The sequence below is a fragment of the Schistocerca nitens genome, chromosome 4 (genome assembly GCF_023898315.1).
Source record: "Schistocerca nitens isolate TAMUIC-IGC-003100 chromosome 4, iqSchNite1.1, whole genome shotgun sequence".
NCBI lineage: Eukaryota > Metazoa > Arthropoda > Insecta > Orthoptera > Acrididae > Schistocerca > Schistocerca nitens.
Window position 1 is genome coordinate 290,821,392 of NC_064617.1, and position 19,980 is coordinate 290,841,371.

The window sequence follows — 19,980 nt, forward strand, 5'->3', positions numbered from 1 at the left end:
GAAACCATGCAAATGGTAACTCTGGCCTAGGGCTTCACGAACATTTCTCTTCACGGGACATCGACAAATGTTGTTGATTGTCAATGATAACATCCGCTACAGTTTTAAAAATTATTTATACAGTTGCAGGTTCGAATCTTGCCTCGGGCATGGATGTGTATGATGTCCTTAGGTTAGTTAGGTTTAAGTAGTTCTAAGTCTAGAGGACTAATGACCTCAGATATTAAGTTCCATAGTTCTCAGAGTCATTTGAACCATTCAGGTGCGTATTAAGATGTGAGTTCACAAGGATGCACAACTAAGGTTAAAATAGGTTAAAATACGTATTACTGCCAGTTTCGCGCTGGAGCGCTGAAGGACCATTCAGTGCCAATTGGCCGCCTAGTCATCCTCTTCCGTCATTTGGGTGCGGTATGGTGGAAATGGAAAAGAAGAATTTCTGGTTAGATGAGTGTAGGGTAAATCAGCTGCAGCAGAAAAAGGTATAACGGGAGCAGGATTCATTATGAAAAGGAAAGTATGCAGAGTGTGAGTTACTGTGAACAGTTCAGTGACAGGGTTGTTCTCATCAGAGTCGACATCAAACCAACACTGACAATGGTAGTGCAGGTACACATGCTGAGCCTTCAAGCTGAAGAGGTAGAGAAAGGATATGATGATACTGAACGGGTCATTCAGTTGTAAAGGAAGATGAAAATCGGTCATGGTGGACTGGAATGAGATTGTAGGTGAAGGAGAAGAAGAAAAGATTACTGGAGACTATGGGCTTGGCGCTAGGAATGAGAGAGGAGAGAGACTAATTGAGTTCTGCAATAAATGTCAGCTAGTAATAGCGAAAACTATGTTCAAGAATCACAAGAGGGTGAGGTATACTCGGAAAAGGGAGGGAAGTACGGGAAGATTTCAGATTACATCATGGTCATGCAGAGATTCTGAAAGCAGATACCGGATTGTAAGGCGTACCCAGGAGCAGACATAGACTCAGACCACAATGTAGTAGTGATGGCGAGTGGGCTGAAGTTTAAGAGACTAGTCAGAAAGAATGAAATAGGATACGGAAATACTAAAGAATGATGAGATACGCTTGTAACTCTCTATGGCTATAGATACTGCGATACTGAATAGCTCAGTAAGCAGTAGAGCTGAAGAGGAATAGGCATCTTTAAAAAGGGCAATTACAGGGGTTGGAAAGAAAAACTTAGGTACAAAGAAGGCAACTGCGAAGACGCCATGGGTAACAGAAGAAATATTTCAATTTATCGATAAAAGAAGGCAGAACAAAAATGTTCAGGGAAATTCAGGGATACAGAAATACATGTCACTTAGGAATGATATAAATCGGAAATGCAGGAAAGCTAAGTCGAAATGGCTGCACGAAAAATGTGAAGAAATCTAAAATAAATGATTGTCGGAAGGACCGATTCAGCATATAGGAAAATCAAAACAGCGTTCAGTGAAATTAAAAACAGGGGTGGTAACATTAAGAGTGTAACGGAAATTCACTGTTACATGCAGTGGAGAAAGTGATAGGCGGAAAGAGTACACTAAAGGCCTGTATGAGGGAGGACATGTCTGATGACGTGATGGAAGAAGAAACATAAGTCAGTTTAGACGACATAGGTGATCCAGTATTAGAATCAGAATTTAAAAGAGCTCAGGAAAATTTAGGATCACATAAGGCTGAAAGGATAAATAACATTCCATCAGGATTTCTAAACTCATTGGGACAAGTGGCAACAAAAAGACTATTCACTATGGTGCATAGAATGTATGTGTGCAGTCCTAAAACATTGACTGTACACCGAAAAGCGCAGCGCAGCGAAACTGCATCAAGAAGGCGCTGACCCGCGCGTCAACGGAAAGAGCGGGCAGCGCCACATCTCCAAGAACGCAAGAGTTCAGCGCCCCCTAACAGCCACCCGTCGCTGGTCGGCTCACAAGGGGAAGGCCTCAGAGACTGCCAACCGATTCGGCTCAGATTTGGTATGTCGCTTGTGTACATCCTAAAACGAAGGAATCTAAGATATTTTGGGTCAACACCCCCCCCCCCCCCCCCCGTTTTTGAGAAAATCACCCCTAAAGGTTATGACGAGCGATGGACTCAAAATTGGCGGTATCGATAGATAATTGTAAATAGAGTATTTTTCATCATCAGGTATGGGGTCCGAAAACGCATACTTTTCCAGAAATCGAGGTAAGAAACTTTTACAACTACCGCTTCTGTACCCACATGGTTAACACCTATCGCCGACAGCGCTGATAACGCCGGCACGGTAGCTCAGCGTGTTCGGTCAGTGTGTTAACTGCCCTCTGTAATAAAAAAACTGAGTTAATGGATCAAAGACGAACTGAAACGGGTGTCTTGCGACGTCCGTCCCGAGCAGATACAACGAAGCAAAGCGAACAAAATGAGACTAAAAAAAAAACAAAACAAAAAGGCGCAACGGCCAAGGTAACTGGCTGGTAAACAGAAAACCCGGGTTCGAATCTCGAAGAAACCGCCGGCACGGTAACTCAACGTGTTTGGTCAGAGGGTTAGCTGCCCTCTGTAATAAAAAAAACTGATTTCATGCATCAACAACGAACTGAAATGGGTGTCTTTCGACGTCCGCCCCGAACAGATACAACGAACGAAAACGAACAAAAAGAGATTAAAAAAAAAGAAACAGCGGATGTTATTCTTTTCGTTTCTATTTTTCCATATTTCAATTGATAGTTTGGTTCAAATGGCTCTGAGCACTATGGGACTCAACTTCTAAGGTCATCAGTCCCCTAGAACTTAGAACTACTTAAACCTAACTAACCTAAGGACATCACACACATCCATGCCCGGGGCAGCATTATAACCTGCGACCGTAGCGGTCGCGCGGTTCCAGACTGTAGCGCCTTTAACCGCTTGGCCACCCCGGCCGGCTCAATTGATAGGGATAGGAAGGTTAATAAGGTAAGTAAATCAATAAGGAATGATAATAATAAGGTAGGCAAACTAATTTCCCAAACGCCGTGAGTTAGTAAAGTATTAAGCTTTAAAGCCTTGTCACATGAAAACAACTCCGAATAAAAGTGCTGCGACTTCCTCACGAGGGATCACAGATAGCTAACCGTGCGACGCTCGTTTACAACGAGGCACGGGATAGAATGCACGCGGGGAGAGTTATGTTGTCCCCGTTGCCTCTTCGTCATATCATAGGGAAGGAACAGTGTAGCCGTCGAAAGATTGCATTCATTAGATGCTCTTGGTCCCGTGAGTATATTTGTTTCGAATGTTTATATGACAAGTACCATCCATCTAGTTGTTCGAAGAAAAGTGAGGACACGTAACAGTGACTGGAAGAGCCATTGTAAAGTGACCTGGAGTAACATTTTAGTTGTTTACTATCCCAAGAGGTTTGAGAAATTTATTTGCCTACCTAATTATCATTCCTTGTTGATTTACTTACCTTATTAACCCTCCTATCCCTATCAACTGAGATATGGAAAAATACAAACCAAAAGAATAACATACACTACGTTTCCTCGAGATTCGCAGCCATTTACCTTGGCCGTTGCGCTATCGGTGCTGTCAGCGAAAAGCGTTGACCCTGTGGATACAGAAGCGGCAGTTGTAAAGTTTCTTACCTCGATTTCTGGAAAAGTATGTGTTTTCGGACCCCATATTTACAATTATCTATCGATCCCGCCAACTTTGAGTCGATCGCTCGTCATAACCTTTAGGGGAGATTTTCTCAAAAACGCGGGGGTGTTGACCCAAAATATCTTATAGATTCCTTCGTTTTAGGTTGTACACAAGCGACCTACCAAATCTGAGCCGAATCGGTTGGCCGTGTCTGTGGCCTTCCCCTTGTCAGATTTGTCGCAGGCTTCAAGAGCATCAGTACTAATACGAAGACGATACGCAATCTGCGTTCTGCGAGTAGTAATAGAGTGTAATGTAATTGCACAGGAGGCACAGGAAGGTACGAGTCTGGCTTATACCACGTGACTTTGGGAAAAACATCATGCACACAATGGCGAAGATTGGAAGATCCGACAAGTGTGAGAGTTATCGCACAAACGGCTTAACAACTCATGCATCTAAGTTGCTGACAAGAATAATATACAGGTGCATGGAAACAAGATTGATGATGTGTTAGATGACGATCAGTTTGGTTTTAGGATTGATAATGGCACGAGAGCGGCAATTCTGACGCTGTGGTTGATAATGATTGCAAGACTAAACAAAAATGATGTTCGAATGTCTCAGTAAAACAGGGGCAAGCTATAGGTAAAGAAGGGCAAAGAGCGAAGAGGGAACAATAAGTGCCGAACTCCGAGAACTAAGTGCTCTGATTAAAAACGGTGTAAGACAGGTGTGTAGTCTTTCGCCCCTACTGTTAAATCGATACATCGAAGAAATAATGACGGAAATTTTGTACATGGCTGCACGTTCAGAGATCTTGAATAGTTACAATTAAAAGAAAACAGCCCTCGGTCACTAATTTTTAAAGAATTAACCGGGTTACAACACTGCTAGGAGTGTCTTCCTCAGAATCTAAACCAAAGAATGGTCTATAACATGGTCACAGAATTATGACTAAAAACGTATGATACAAATTATAAGTATCCAGAATGAGAATTTCACTCTGCAGCGGAGTGTGCGCTGGAAGGTAGGAGACGAGGTACTGGCAGAAGTAAAGCTGTGAGTAGCGGGCGTGTGTCGTGCTTCGGTAGCTCAGTTGGTAGAGCACTTGCCCGCGAAAGGCAAAGGTCCCGAGTTCAAGTCTCGGTCGGGCACACAGTTTTAATCTGCCAGGAAGTTTCAAATTATAAGTACATTATTATAAAAACATTATTTTATAAATGACATATAAGTACTGTCAGTCTTTCACGATAATTCCGTACTTATAATTTCTATCATACGTTTTTAGTCATAATTCTGTGTCCACGTTATAGCCCATTCTTTGGTTTAAATTCTGAGGAAGACACTCCTAACTGTGCTGAAACCCGGTTAATTCGTTAAAAATTTGTGACCGGGAGCTGTTTTCTTTTAGTTGTAATGACGGAAATGAAAGGTTCAAGAGTGAAATTAAAACACAAGATGAAATGACATCAATGATACGATTCACTGATAATATTGCTATCCTCTGTGAAAATTAATAAGGAATACAGGATCTGCTGAATGGAATGAACAGTCTGTCGAGTACAGAATATGGACTGAGAGTAAATCGAAGAAAGACAAAAGTAACGAAAAGTAGCAGAAATGAGAACAACGAGAAACTTAATATCAGGGTCGGTGATCATGAAGTGGATTAAGTGTAGGAATTCTGCTACCCAGTCTGCAAAACAACTGATGACGAACGGAGCAAGGAGGACATAAAAAGCAAGCTAGCACTGGCAAGAAGGTCACTCCTGGCCAAGAAAATCTACTAATATCAAATACAGGCCTTAATTTGAGAATTTTCGTTTGAAGCATAGCATCGTATGGTAGTTACGGTAGTGAAACGCGGACTGCGGGAAAACCGGAGCAGAAGGGAATCGAAGCATTTGAGATGTGGTGCTACAGAAAAATGTTGAAAATTAAGTGGACTGATAAAGTATGCAATGAAGAAGTTCTCCGTAGAATCGGCAAGGAGAGGAAAATATGGAAAAAACTGATAAGAAGAGACAGGATGGTAGCACACCTGTTAAGACGTCACGGAATAACTTCCATACTACTAAAGGGAAATACAGAGGGTGAGCCGCGCGTAGTAGCCGCACGGTTTAGGGCGCCATGTCACGGATTGCGCGGCCCCTCCTGCCGGAGGTTCGAGTCGTCCCTCGGGCATGTGTGTGTGTGTGTGTGTGTGTGTGTGTGTGTGTGTGTGTGTGTGTGTGTGTGTGTGTTGTTCTTAGCATGAGTTAGCTTAAGGTAGTTTAAGTAGTGTGTAAGTCTAGGGACCGATGACCTCAGCAGCTTGGTCCCTTAGGAATTCACACATTTGAACAGAGTGTGAAAACTGTAGAGGAACACGACGACTGGAATACATCCGGCAAATAATTGAGGACGTGGGTTGCAAGTGCGACCTCTGAAATGGAGAGGTTGGCACCGGAGAGGAATTCGTGGCGGGCCGCATCAAACTAGTCAGAAGACTGAACAAAAAAGTAGATGGAGGGGCGTGTGGCCAACTCACCGCTCTCCCAGACTTAACACCTTACCAGCCGTTGGGGCCGCTACTTCTAATTTAAACAGCTCGCGTCTCTATTCTGACTGCACCCTGTTCCAGCCTTCCCAAAAAGGAAAAATCCCTGGTAGTATCGGGAACTGAACCCGACTCCTCTGCATGGCAGTCAGACGCCTTGACACCTATGGCAGTCAATTATCTTGTTAATACCGGTCTTGCATTGTATCGCATGCATCCCTGTGATACAGAGGCGCAATATGGTACTCAACTAAATACACTACTGGTCATTAAAATTGCTACACCAAGAAGTAATGCAGATGATAAACGGGTATTCATTGGACAAATATATTATACTAGAACTGACATGTGATTACATTTTCACGCAATTTGGGTGCATAGATCCTGAGAAATCAGTACCCAGAACAACCACCTCTGGCCGTAATAACGGTTTTGATACGCCTGGGCATTGAGTCAAACAGAGCTTGGATGGCGTGTACAGGTACAGCTGCCCATGCAGCTACAACACGATACCACAGTTCATCAAGAGTAGTGACTGGCGTATTGTGACGAGCCAGTTGCTCGGCCACCATTGACCAGACGATTTCAATCGGTGAGAGATCTGGAGAATGTGCTGGATAGGGCAGCAGTCGAAAATTTTCCGTATCCAGAAAGGCCCGGACAGGACCTGCAACATGCGGTCGTGCATTATCCTGCTGAAATGTAGGGTTTCGCAGGGATCGAATGAAGAGTAGAGGCACGGGTCGTAACACATCTGAAATGTAACGTCCACTGTTCAAAGTGCCGTCAATGCGAACAAGAGGTGACCGAGACGTGTAACCAATGGCACCCCAAACCATCACGCCGGGTGATACGCCACTATGGCGAAGACGAATACACGCTTCCAATGTGCGTTCACCGCGATGTCGCCAAACACGGTTGCGACCATCATGATGCTGTAAACACAACCTGGATTCATCCGAAAAAATGACGTTTTGCCATTCGTGCACCCAGGTTCGTCGTCGAGTACACCATTGCAGGCGCTCCTCTCTGTGATGCAGCGTCAAGGGTAACCGCAGCCATGGTCTCAGACCTGATAGTCCATGCTGCTGCTAACGTCGTCGAACTGTTCGTGCAAATGGTTGTTGTCTTGCAAACGTCCCCATCCGTTGACTCAGGGATCAGACGTGGCTGCACGATCCGTTACAGCCATGCGGATAAGATGCGTGTCATCTCGACTGCTAGTGATACGAGGCCGTTGGGATCCAGCACGGCGTTCCGAATTACCCTCCTGAACTCACTGATTCCATATTCTGCTAACAGTCATTGGATCTCGACCAACGCGAACAGCAATGTCGCGATACGATACACCGCAATCGCGATAGGTTACAATCCGACCGTTATCAAAGTCGGAAACGTGATGGTGCGCATTTCTCCTCCTTACACGAGGCATCACAACAATGTTTCACCAGGCAACGCCGGTCAACTGCCGTTTGTGTATGAGAAATCGGTTGGAAACTTTCCTCATGTCAGTACGTTGTAGGTGTCGCCACCGGCGCGAACCTTGTGTGAAATCTCTGAAAAGCTAATCATTTGTATATCACAGCATCTTCTTCCTGTTGGTTAAATTTCGCGTCTGTAGCACGTCATCTTCGTGGTGTAGCAATTTTTATGGACAGTAGTGTAACACGTCGATAAGGCATCACTGACCACCTCTCCGGGATCAGTGTATAACGTTAAGTAATGGGGGAGGTGCTCGTACGTGATTGCAATTTAAATTAGTGAGCAGTACACTGCCTGTCACAATACTGCGTGACGTAATCGCTTGCCACGCCTTTTGAACAGGCGGAGGTGACGCCGCAGAAATTCCATGAGACGGCTCTGGGCCTGCTGGTTCGCTTAGTCACTTGCTATAACGAGGTAGCGAGTCGTGTGTGTGTGTGTGTGTGTGTGTGTGTGTGTAGCCACTTTGGGCCTTTCTCATCTCGGTAATGGACTCTGCTGCAATGGAAGATTGAAGTCTCCCATCGTATCGGCCCAAGATTTCCCGAGCTTTGACTTAAATGTTAGAGCCGTTCGTGTTGTTCTCAAACGCAGCACTAGTAGCGAGCTGGGAACGGATGAGAAAGAGTCTCGAAAATCGCTGACAAATACGCTGCGCAACAGAACAAAAGGCTCACTTTTTCTAAACCCCGCGGTTGTCTCCCTCTGCGGCGCATAAATTTAACATTTGATTCAAAAGTGCCCACGGCCTTCATTTGTAACGGTGCAAAAGCGTGTCGCCCAGCTACGCCGCCCTCGGCTCGACGACGTTTCACACATTCAAGTGTCGGCACATGCGAAAGAAAGGCCAGAACTCAGAAATTCATGTTACGTATGAAGTGCGTTAACGATGTCACATTGGCACCAAATTTCACCACAATTGTTCCCAACGACGCCATGGACATGCGTCACACGATGAGAAGCTTGTCGCAGCCCCTGTTACCTACATTTCACCTCTTCTTTTGAAGCCTCTGCTATGGAGGTCATAATCGCGAGACGCCAGCGTAGAAATGACACGGTTTTGGTTCAAATGGCTCTGAGCACTATGGGACTCAACTTATGAGGTCATTAGTCCCCTAGAACTTAGAAACAGTTAGACCTAACTAACCTAAGGACATCACACACATCCATGGCGAGGCAGGATTCGAACCTGCGACCGTAGCGGTCTCGCGGTTCCAGACTGCAGCGCCTAGAACCGCATGGCCACTTCGGCCGGCACAGCTTTTCAGTTGTTAATCTGGTGCGTGGTTCTCTTCTCCTGTCTTGGAAGTAGTAATTAGAGCGTTATGCTGAAGAGGCTATTTTAAGTTTACTGTGAGAAAGTTTTGTGGCTTTTCAGGGAAGGGAAGGGAACGCTCAGCAACTAAAGATCTAGACCTCTCGAAATGACGAAACACATTCGCGTTTGCGAATATGGACAACCATCAGCTGCATACGGAATGAAGACAGTGAAAATTTGTGCCGGACCGGGACTCGAACCAGCATTTCCGTTTATCGCAAGTGGTCGCATTACTGTTAGGCTATTCCAGCACGATTCACAGCCAGACCTAAACCTCCACATGTAGTCAGCCAAGTGTCTACAACCGGTTCTCGTACATTCATTATGTATACTCCTGTGCAGGGGACACATTGCCCGGCATCGGTGGCTAAACATGACACTGCAGCTGATGATGATGATGATGATGTTTGATTTGTGGGGCGCTCAGCCGCGCGGTCATCAGCGCTGGTACAAAGTCCCAATTTTTACACAGTCCAATTTTTTTCACAATCAAATCTAGCCACTGTCACAAATGATGATGATGATGATGATGATGATGATGATGAAATGGTGAGAACAACACACAGTCCCCAGGCAGAGAAAATCCCTAACCCCGCCGGGAACTGAACCCGGGACCTCGTGATCCAGAGGCAGCAACGCTAGCCACTAGAGCACGAGCTGCGGACTGATACTGCAGCGCATGTACTTTTCAGAAGTACTTAGCCGTGATGCGGCTCGCGTTGGTGCTGTTTGTAGGTTTCTGCCATCTGTTGGAGGCCAGACCGTATCCTTTAGTTGTCATAGTTGCGGTTGTTTGTCTGCTTCTCGTCTTTACTGGCGCTACTCGTTTGGCAAGCGTTGCTTGTCCGCTAGTGGAGCAGCGGCGGTTATCGATATGTAGTACTGTTGCCCTATCTTTGGGGCGACGTCGTTGTTTTTTCCGTGTCGTGTGAGTGTGGCAGTTCAGTTGGGGACTCAGGAGGAGCCAGGTCCGCGCAGTCTGTAGGTTTCTGCCCTCTGTTGGAGGCCAGACTGTATCCTTTAGTTGGCATGGTTGTGGTTGTTTGTCTGCTTCTCGTCTTGACTGGCGCCACTCGTTTCGTAAGCGTTGCTGTCCGCTAGTGGCAGCAGCGGCGGTTATCGAAATGTAGTAACTGTTGCCCTATCTTTGGGGCGAAGTCGTTCTTTTTCTGGGTCGTGTGAGTGTGCCAGTTCGGTTGGGGACTCAGGAGGAGCCAAGTCCGCGCAGTGCGGGGTCACGTCGGGACCGCTGGCGGCATGCATGGACTGCCGGATGGAAGGGCTGTGGTCACGAGGGTGCACGACCTCATCGTAAGCCAGATCCTGCAGCCTTTGAGTGCATTTCAATTCAAGTAGAGAAACCTCCACCATTGTGACATCTCGCGATTCTCCAGTGACTTGGGTTCGTGTTGCTGTTCGTAGTGGTACCAAGACGCAGAGCAGCGAGTGGAGAGCTTGGGGAAAGCAATCTGATTAGCTTTCCACTACTTCTTATTACTATTTACTGCGTTCAACTTGTTACAATTTGTTAAGTTGAACCAGCGGTAATTTTTCTTGCCTCGTGGCCGCTAACGCCCCAGTTACCTGCCCTGGGGGTTAGTGTGTGTAATGGCTGCGTACATTTCCTCTCCTTGCTGCTGCTGTGTGGTAACGCGTGTAGTTTTGACAGCTTCCTTTATTCTAGACCGGTTGGTGATTCCTCTACTGTGGTGGTAATGATTCCTTTCTCGTTGCGGGGATTCTAAACACAGTATTCTGGACGTAGTGCAGACCGCCGGTTCCGGCTTTCCGGCTTTGGCGTGTTGTTCCATCGTTGCATTTGGTTGATCGGATGTCAGGTAGCTTCAGGAAGATTATCATTAGTCATTCGTTAGACTGCCACTAGTGTGAGTTACCATCTTATCTGCCTATATCATCGCTCGCGAAAGTGTTTGTTGCCGCACCTTCTCAGAGGTCGATTCGTGGAGCACCGTCTGTGACTGCTCCTTGTGTTTTATTATTGTATTATTTATTACCATACCTTGCAATGCCTACATTAAAGGTTATGTATGTCTAGTTAATAGCTCTGGTCGCCTTCTGGAAATAAATCTAGCAGTTAAGGATTGTGTTGCAAGTTTTACCATCATCTTATTTCACCTGTTTGGCGGTCGGTTGCTTGTTTCTTTTAATTAACCTTTGCTCGTATGTGCTGTTTTTCAGCAGGTTTCTAAATTTTTATATAATTGCCGTTCCTGGCGTGTAAGCCTTCAGCCATAATCACAGTGGCTAGTTTTTTTAAACATTATGTGTATCTGTATTTTATGGTGATTGCTAAATTGTAACGCACTGAAAACACTCTTATTTACATAGTTGTTTATTCCTTCATTAATAACGTGTGGCATTTTTTAAAATTTATTGTTGAGTCTGGAATTACTGTTTTAAAAATAAATGTGCGTAACTGTAAAAGGCAACTAATAGTTAACTGATTTCAGGCCCATCCACAATCTTAACATAATCCTGCCTTCCCTTGACTACCACCTGGTTTCAGTTCCTTCAGACATCCATCCATAATTTATTCGCCGAAAGCGGGCAAGCGACAATCAGTTAAAATATCTCCCCTTCTCGGAAATATACATAATGAATGTACGATTGCAGGTTGTAGACACATGGCTGACGACATACGGATTTTTGAGTGTGGCCGTGGATCGTGTTTGGATGGCCTAATGATAAGGCGACCGCTTGTCATAAGCGGGAAATCCGGGTTCGAGTACGGGCCCGGCACAAAGTTTCATTGTCAGTCTATTCATTGTTGTAGATATCCGAAAATTCGAATACATTTCATGTGCTTCATAACGGCTGTAGTCACTCCAGTGCCTCCTCCTTCGGACATGCATGCACGTCGGAAGAAACTATGCATCGTACCTCTCAACAACACAGGCACTGTAGTATCATGGTCTGTAAATGAAGTCGACAATGATCTCCATTTCTAACGAAAAGCAAAATCTTTAGAAAGGACATACTATCCACATCTCAAGTGTGATCCCCCATCATACTTCTAACATTTACAAGCTGATTACGGTATCGAAACAAAGTTTGGGACGGCAGACAATAAGCAGATGCATTACTTATACTGTGTGTGGTTAATACTCCGATAACATTTTATCCACTGAAATAATACACCACCAGTGACTTTTTAAATGTAATACGAAGAGCATTTTTTTGATGAAACTGGGTACCTTCTGTAAGGGTGGGACAATGAAATTCCGCTTATTTTGCAATGTAATATTCTGCAAAAACTCCGGAAAACGCTAAATGTAATTACAACATAGCCGCATTTCAATATTTTGCGAAGAACAGCGCTTTATCTGCAGTCATGGTCTGCGTTTTTAATCAGCATCAGAGATATTTTTACGAAAATGTTCACTCGAAGAGACAAGTGATATAACGTTTTTATGAAGTATGGAATGTTTCTTAAACAAGGTATATCCTATTAAAAAGGAAAGCCATAGTTTCCAGAATATCTAAGAGCATAATAGCTGGGCGTATTAACAGCATAGAGACATATTTGTGTCTTTGCGTTTTATCAGTAGTTGAAAACATTGTTTCACTATTTGGAGCAGTTTGTTCGCAAAGCGCGACCTTGCCGAGTAGTTAAAATCTACGTACTTCGTCCGTTGTGAACTGTTTGTTGAGAGCTGCATGTGGTCAAATAATACACAAATAACATCTCTTTCATGATGTCACTATTACTTTAAAGTTCACTGGAACAATCGATGATGATGATGATGATAACAGCATTCGGTGGATTTATTTCTATTTAATTGTGGTTTCTATCTGCCATGTATCTATTTTTATCAGACGGAGTTGCGACAAGAAGGTTGTGTTGTCTTGCACTAATGTGGAAACATTGGCGTTTATTACAGCACTGAAAAGTGTTTTATACATTTCTACAGGTGTGTCGCCCCCACGAAGCATGGTAATTGTCTTGGTGGGATGACTTGAATGCTTCATCGATAGTACAGGGAACGAACTTGAAGACTATGTAACAGGAGTAGAAGAATAAGTAGATGAAGTTGAGATGGTAGCTACGATACCGAAAGAACCATCTGATGATATAACGCTAAAAGAACACACAATTACCGTCCAATCCACCTCCCATTCAAGATAAATGAGACAAGCGAAATACCTTCAGACATCGAGAAGAATGTAATACATTTCCAGATAAGGTAATTGCTGAGTGGTGCGAATATTAGCGAAATTTCAGTTTAGTAAATCATGATTCTAATTTATTGACCCATTTTATTTACCAAAGAATGGAACAACTAGGCAATCCGAACTCGGGGAAGGACAATCTCGTTCCGGAGAAATGTGAGAAAACATAGGCAGTACAGGCCCTACGACTTGTCTTAAAAGACAAACTGAAGAAAGGAAAACCGACTTTTATAGCATTTGTAGATTTGCAGAAAGTGTTTGACAATGTTGGCAGCAAAACATTCTTTGAAATTATGAATGTATGAGAGATAAAATACAGGAAGCCAAATGAAAACTGCAGAACAGCAGGATATGAACGGGAAACAGTATTTGAGAAGTATCCGCCGAATTATTCAGAGTTTACGTTGCGCAAGCTGTAAAGGAAACAAGGAAACATTAAAGTTCAGGGAGAAAAAATAAAAACTTGAAGGTTTGCCAATGACACTGTGATCCTGTCAAAGATAACAAATGAGTTGGAAAATTAGTTGAAAGGATTTGGTAGTGTCTTGAAAGAAGATTATAATGTGATTAAATCGAGCGACGCTGACCGAATTCGATTAGGAAATGAGACATTAAAAGTAGAAGATTATTTCTGCTACTTGGACAGCAAAATAACTGATGATGGCCGAAGTAGAATGATATAAAATGCAGACTGGTAATAGTAAGAAACTCGTTACTGAAAAAGAGGAATTATTAACAGCGAATATCAATTTAAGTATTACGAACTCTTGTCTTAAGGCATTTGTCTGGATTGTGGGCTTGTACGAAAGTGCAATGTGAAGAGGTACTTAAACGAATTGGAGAAAAATGTAAACTCATTCAAGGACTCGGTTGATACGAAATATCCTGAAGCGTCAATGAGTTATCAGTTTGGTAGCTGGGTGAAGTGTGGTTTGAACGCAACAGGCAGGTTCAAGTAGACATAGATTGCAGTATTTCATAGGTGAAGGGTCTTACACAGGACAGAGTAGCGTGGAGAGCACTACCGAACCAGTCTTCGACTTAAGACTATCGGTTCAGCACAGTGTACTGATTAAGTGTTGCTCACAGAGCTGACTGAGTTGGTTTTACTATGACACTTTAGAATCTGGTACGGCAGTCTTGCTGTAGTGTAACCGATGAGGCGCCTGTGGCGACTTTCAGAGCGGGAGTCCCACTTCTCATAAACTCGGCAAGTAGTTCACGAAATGTCGCTTCACAGTGGAGCGAAAGCTGCGGTGACGTCAGGCAGCGGGCGCGAAATGCGCATCTCACTAGCGTGAAACTGGGTGTATTGGCTGCTGCTACCTGCTGCTGCGCACTCGGACCGCTTCTTCTGGGGAAACGGTGGGAGTCTGCGTCTGGCGCATGGAAAGCTGTGGTCCGAACTGCGAGGTGCTCCACCGCACCGGCCGAGCAGACAAGGCTCGTTCACGAATTGTAGGGCTCATACCAGAGAGTCCTTTGTGTCCTCTGACTGCTCTGCCACTTGCGTTTGAAATATCGAGATGTTTGATACTGTGGTCGCTCTGAATTGTTATCACTACTGAAAAGTCACTGCTTACAAGGGAACCTCCCCATCGCACCCCCCTCAGATTTAGTTATAAGTTGGCACAGTGGATAGGCCTTAAAAACTCAACACAGATCAATCGAGAAAACAGGAAGAAGTTGTGTGGAACTATGAAAAAAATAAGAAAATATACAAACTGAGTAGTCCATGTGTAAGATAGGCAACATCAATGAGACTATGAGCCCAGGAGCGCCGTGGTCTCGTGGTTTGCGTGAGCAACTGTGGAAATAGAGGTCCTTGGTTCAAGTCTTCCCTCGATTGAAAATTTTAATTTTTTATTTTCAGACGATTATTATCTGACAAACTCTTATGTTTTCATCGCTTTTTTGGGAGTGATTATCACATCCACAAGAAAACCTAAATCGGGCAAGGTAGAAGAATCTTTTTACCCATTCGCCAAGTGTACAAGTTAGGTGGGACGACAACATATTCCTGTCATGTGACGCACATGCCGTCACCAGTGTCGTATAGAATATATCAGACGTGTTTTCCTGTGAAGGAATCGGTTGACCTATGACCTTGTGATCAAATGTTTTCGGTTCCCATTGGAAAGGCACGTCCTTTCGTCTACTAATCGCGCGGTTTTGCGGTGCGGTCGCAAAACAGACACACTTAACTTATTACAGTGAACAGAGACGTTAATGAACGAACGGACAGATAATAACTTTGCGAAAATAAAAAAAGTAAACTTTTCACACGAGGGAAGACTTGAACCAAGGACCTCTAATTCCGCAACTGCTCACGCTAACCACGGGACCACGGCGCTCCTGAGCCCACACTCCCCTTGATGTTGCCGATTTTGCGCATGGAGTACTCAGTTGGTATATTTTGCTTATTTTTTTCATAGTTCCACATAACTTCTTCCTGTTTTCACGACTGATCTGTGTTCAGTTTTTCAAGGCCTATCCACTGCGCCAACTTACAACTAAATCTGAGGGGGGTGCGATGGGGAGGTTCCCTTGTTAGTACTAAGGTTGTCACCACTCAGGTAGCGTCCTATCATTTCCTGGTCGTACCTGTATGCTCCACGTATTGGCTGCCGTGGACGCTAGAGCCGATGTCCGGTATCTGGGGAACAGAGACTTTTGTCCTGTCTACAGGAGATGTGCCAACATCACGTGTAGCTCTTCCGAGGTCGTCTTCTTGGTGCTCTTTTATGAGTGTAGGACTATTCACAATCCGAATGATCAATTTGTCTCTCGTGTTTACTTTTTCTTCGTGGACTTTGCCTTTCAATCATCCCCACAGGCAAAGGCGTAAAGTCCGAGACCTTCGTCGCCAAGAAACGTGACCATATCTGCTAATCCATCTTGTGGGCAATGTTTGAATTAGATGACCTGTCATCTGACGACTAAACTGTACAGAGGTCCCATCATGTAGGAACAATATGCCCAACCTTATAGCGAAGGAACCTCTTACAATAAGACTGAAAGCTCTTACAACAAGACCCTGTTAAGTCTATGCTTACTCTGTACACAAGAACTGGCCAAAAAATCACAATCACAGCTGAAAAATCCAATCATTTTAACTGAAGCACAACTCAAATAAAAAAATAGCAATCGATAAACAAATCCACAGCAACCAGAGTACCAATACGCATAACCTGGACTTATTTCTGTAACAATCTGTGAGCCGTGCTGGTGCTCGCGTTGGTGCTGTCTGTAGGTTTCCGCCCTCTGTTGGAGGCCAGACGGTATCGTTTAATAGGCATGGTTGCGGTTGTTTGTCTTCTTCTCGTGTTGACTGGCGCCACTCGGTTTCGCAAGCGTTGCCGGACAGGCAACAGCTAGTGGCAGCAGCGGCGGTTATCGATATGTAGTAACTGAAGCCCTATCTTTGGGGCGACGTCGTTGTTTTTCCGGGTCGTGTGAGTGGGCCAGTTCCGTTGGGGACTCAGCAGGAGCCAGGGCCGCGCAGTGCCAGAACACGCCGGGACCGCTGGTGGCGCGCATGGACTGCCGGATGGAAGGGCTGTGGTCACGAGGGTGCACGACCTTGTCGTAAACCGAATCTAGAAAGCTTTAAGATGAGTGAATTTAATTCAAGTAGAGCGGAGTCAGTCACCCATGTGGGCCCTGTAGTACGTATGTGATGTTCTGACAGATTATCATAGTGCCGCCATGTGCAGTTTGGTTGGTCTGTGCACCGTTTAGTACTTGAAGACCCTACTCTGTTAAAAGCACTTGGCTCAGTGATTAGACGGTGTGGTTACTCAACTGTGAATTAATAAAGCAGTGAAGAGATTTGTTTAGTTCTACCAACCGTCGTCAAAGTTGTCACAGTCAGTTCAGTGTGCGTTTGTGTGCCTAATGAATTCGATGTCACTCATTTGGTACTTGGTTTTGGCTCGCTTTGCTATTGTTTCCGCAATGATTCTGGTTGGTTACATTCCGGTTTTTCCTCGCATGCAAATCGAATGGGGTTTTAGTTACTGTTAGTTTGTCTGGTGTTCTGTACTGTGACTTGTTTGTTCAGATTTCCGTTTCTGGAATCGGACGAAAATCTGGTAGTGTTTCTTTTCTCGTTCCAGGCACTCTAAACACAGTATCCTGGCGACGTAGTGCAGACAGACTCTTGTTACAACCCTTGTTCACTCAATCACGAGCAGCCCTTAGCGGCTCGCCATCTCATTTACAACTATTCATGACGTCGCCTTTACGGCTTAGATTTTTTTTTTTTAATGTGACTTGTAAGTACTGCATCTCTTTCCAGTCAGTACAAACTTTAATTTCATTAATGTATTATATACCTAATATGTTTTAGAACAGTTAATTTAATTCTGAAGACGACGCTCATAGAAGCTTCGAAACCTGGTCAATTTTGACCTAATATTTGTGACCGATGGCTTATTTGTTCTAACATAATTCTGACACGGTCACTGAACGTTAGCAGCTATATTCAAAGTTTTACAAATTAACGTATTGCGAAAACATAGGCAGAAAGACCCTTTACTGTAAGTTGCGGAACAATCTCTGGAAGGAGTTGCTTCAGTAAAATATCTAGGAATATGCGTACGGAGCGTCATAAAGTGGAATGAGGATATACAATGAACTGCGGATAAGGTATATGTCAGAGTGAGATTCATTGGAAGAATTCTCGGGAAATCTAGGTAGCTCACAGAAGAGGTAGATTACAAAACCCGCATTCGACCAGTACTTGAATATTGCTCGTCAGTATGGGATTCCTAGCAGATAGGGTCTACAGAGGAAATAGAGAAGATTCAAAGAAGACCAACACGTGTCGTCGCAGATTCATATAGAATGCAGTCGCTGCAAGAGAGGCGTTATGCATCACGGCATAGCCTACTGTTAAAATTCCGACAGTGTACGTTCCTAGAAGAATCAACAAATATATTGCTAAATGATGATTAATTGAAACCCACAGCTGCCGACAGGTGTTGTTGATATACCTCAATACGGACATCTGAAAATGTCTTTCGAGAACAGTTACTATCTTCATATATATAGTTAAAGGCTACCCAGCTATTGACCTTCGTCTGTGCGCACAGGTTGCCCGAACTCTTACGGGAATCGTCTGTCACCTTAGTGTGCCCGAGTAATGAGTGGCTGGGCAAATATCCATTAGGTATATTACGTATGTAAATTGTGGACAATTGGGAATGTGTGTCTTACGGGAAGCGTGCAAGGGATAAGTCCGTGCAGCCGCGATATTCATCTGTGTCCTCGCTGACTCAGAACGCCGGCACGGTAGCTCAGCGTGTTCTGTCAGAGGGCTGCGTGCGCACTGTAATAAACAAACTGAATCAAAGAATCAACGATCAACTTGAACGGATGTCTTGTGACGTCCGCCCAGACAAAACGCAACAAACTATATCGGAAAAAAATGGATAGAGCGTCTGCCATGTAACCAGGAGATCCCAGTTTCGAGTCCCGGTCGGGGCACACATTTTCATCTGTCCGTATCGAGGTATATCAACAACACCTGTCGGCAGCTGAAGGTTTCAATTAATTATCATTAATTCTAGAGAAGCTGCACGGTCATCGATGGTATCTGTTCTTTCGAGAACTTAACTTCCACATCTCGCATAAAGACCGCGAAAACAGAATTAAATTCGAGCCCACGCGGCGGCTTATCGGCAACCTTTCTTCCAACGAACCATTAGCCGCAACTGGAACAAGAAAGGGGAAGTGAAAGAGGTACAGAGGGCAGCCTTCGCCACACACCGCAGGATGACTTACGGAATATAGACATAGATATGGACGTAAGAGTTGAGCGGGTTTTGTTCTTTTCAACCAATGCCGTCCATTGTCCCAGACAAAAAATACACTATTCACCATTAAAATTGCTACACCAAGAAGAAATGCAGATGATAAACGGGTATTCAACACGATACCACAGTTCATGAAGAGTAGTGACTGGCGTATTGTGACGAGCCAGTTGCTCGGCCACCATTGACCAGACGTTTTCAGTTGGTGAGTGATCTGGAGAATGTGCTGGCCAGGGCAACAGTCGAACATTTTCTGTATCCAGAAACGCCCGTACAGGATCGAGCGCAACATGCGCTCGTGCATTATCCTGCTGAAATGTAAGGTATCGCAGGCATCAAATGAAGGGTATAGCCACGCGTCGTAACACATCTGAAATGTAACGTCCACTATTCAAAGTGCCGTCAATGCCAACAAGAGGTGACAGAGACGTGTAACCAATGGCACCCCATACCATCACGCCGGGTGATACGCCAGTATGGCGATAACGAATACACGCTTCCAATGTGCGTTCACTGCGATGTCGCCAACCACGGATGCGACCATCATGATGCTGTAAACAGAACTTGGATTCATCCGGAAAAATGACGTTTTATCATTCGTGGACCCAGGTTCGTCGTTGAGTACACCATCGCAGGCGCTACTGTCTGTGATGCAGCGTCAATGGTAACCGCAGCCATGGTCTTCGACCTGGTAGTCCATGTTGCTGCAAACGTAGTCGAACTGTTCGCGCAGATGGTTGCTGTCTTGCAAACGTCCCCATCTGTTGACTCAGGGATCGAGACGTTGCTGCACGATCCGTTACAGCCATGCGGATAAGATGCCTGTCATCTCGACTGCTAGTGATACGAGGCCGTTGGGATCCAGCACGGCGTTCCGTATTACCCTCCTGAACCCACCGATTCCATATTCTGCTAACAGTCATTGGATCTCGACCAACGCGAGCAGTAATGTCGCGATACGATAAATCGCCATCGCGATAGGCTACAATCCGACCTTTATCAAAGTCGGAAACGT

At 44.7% G+C, this 19,980-nt stretch overlaps 1 protein-coding gene across 4 annotated transcripts in view; it reads right to left on the reverse strand.

Annotated features, from left to right (window-relative positions):
* Nucleotides 1-19,980, reverse strand: part of LOC126253585 (rab11 family-interacting protein 4) — a 968,661-nt gene that overhangs the window by 583,583 nt on the left and 365,098 nt on the right. The gene's annotated exons all lie outside the window — the stretch shown is intronic.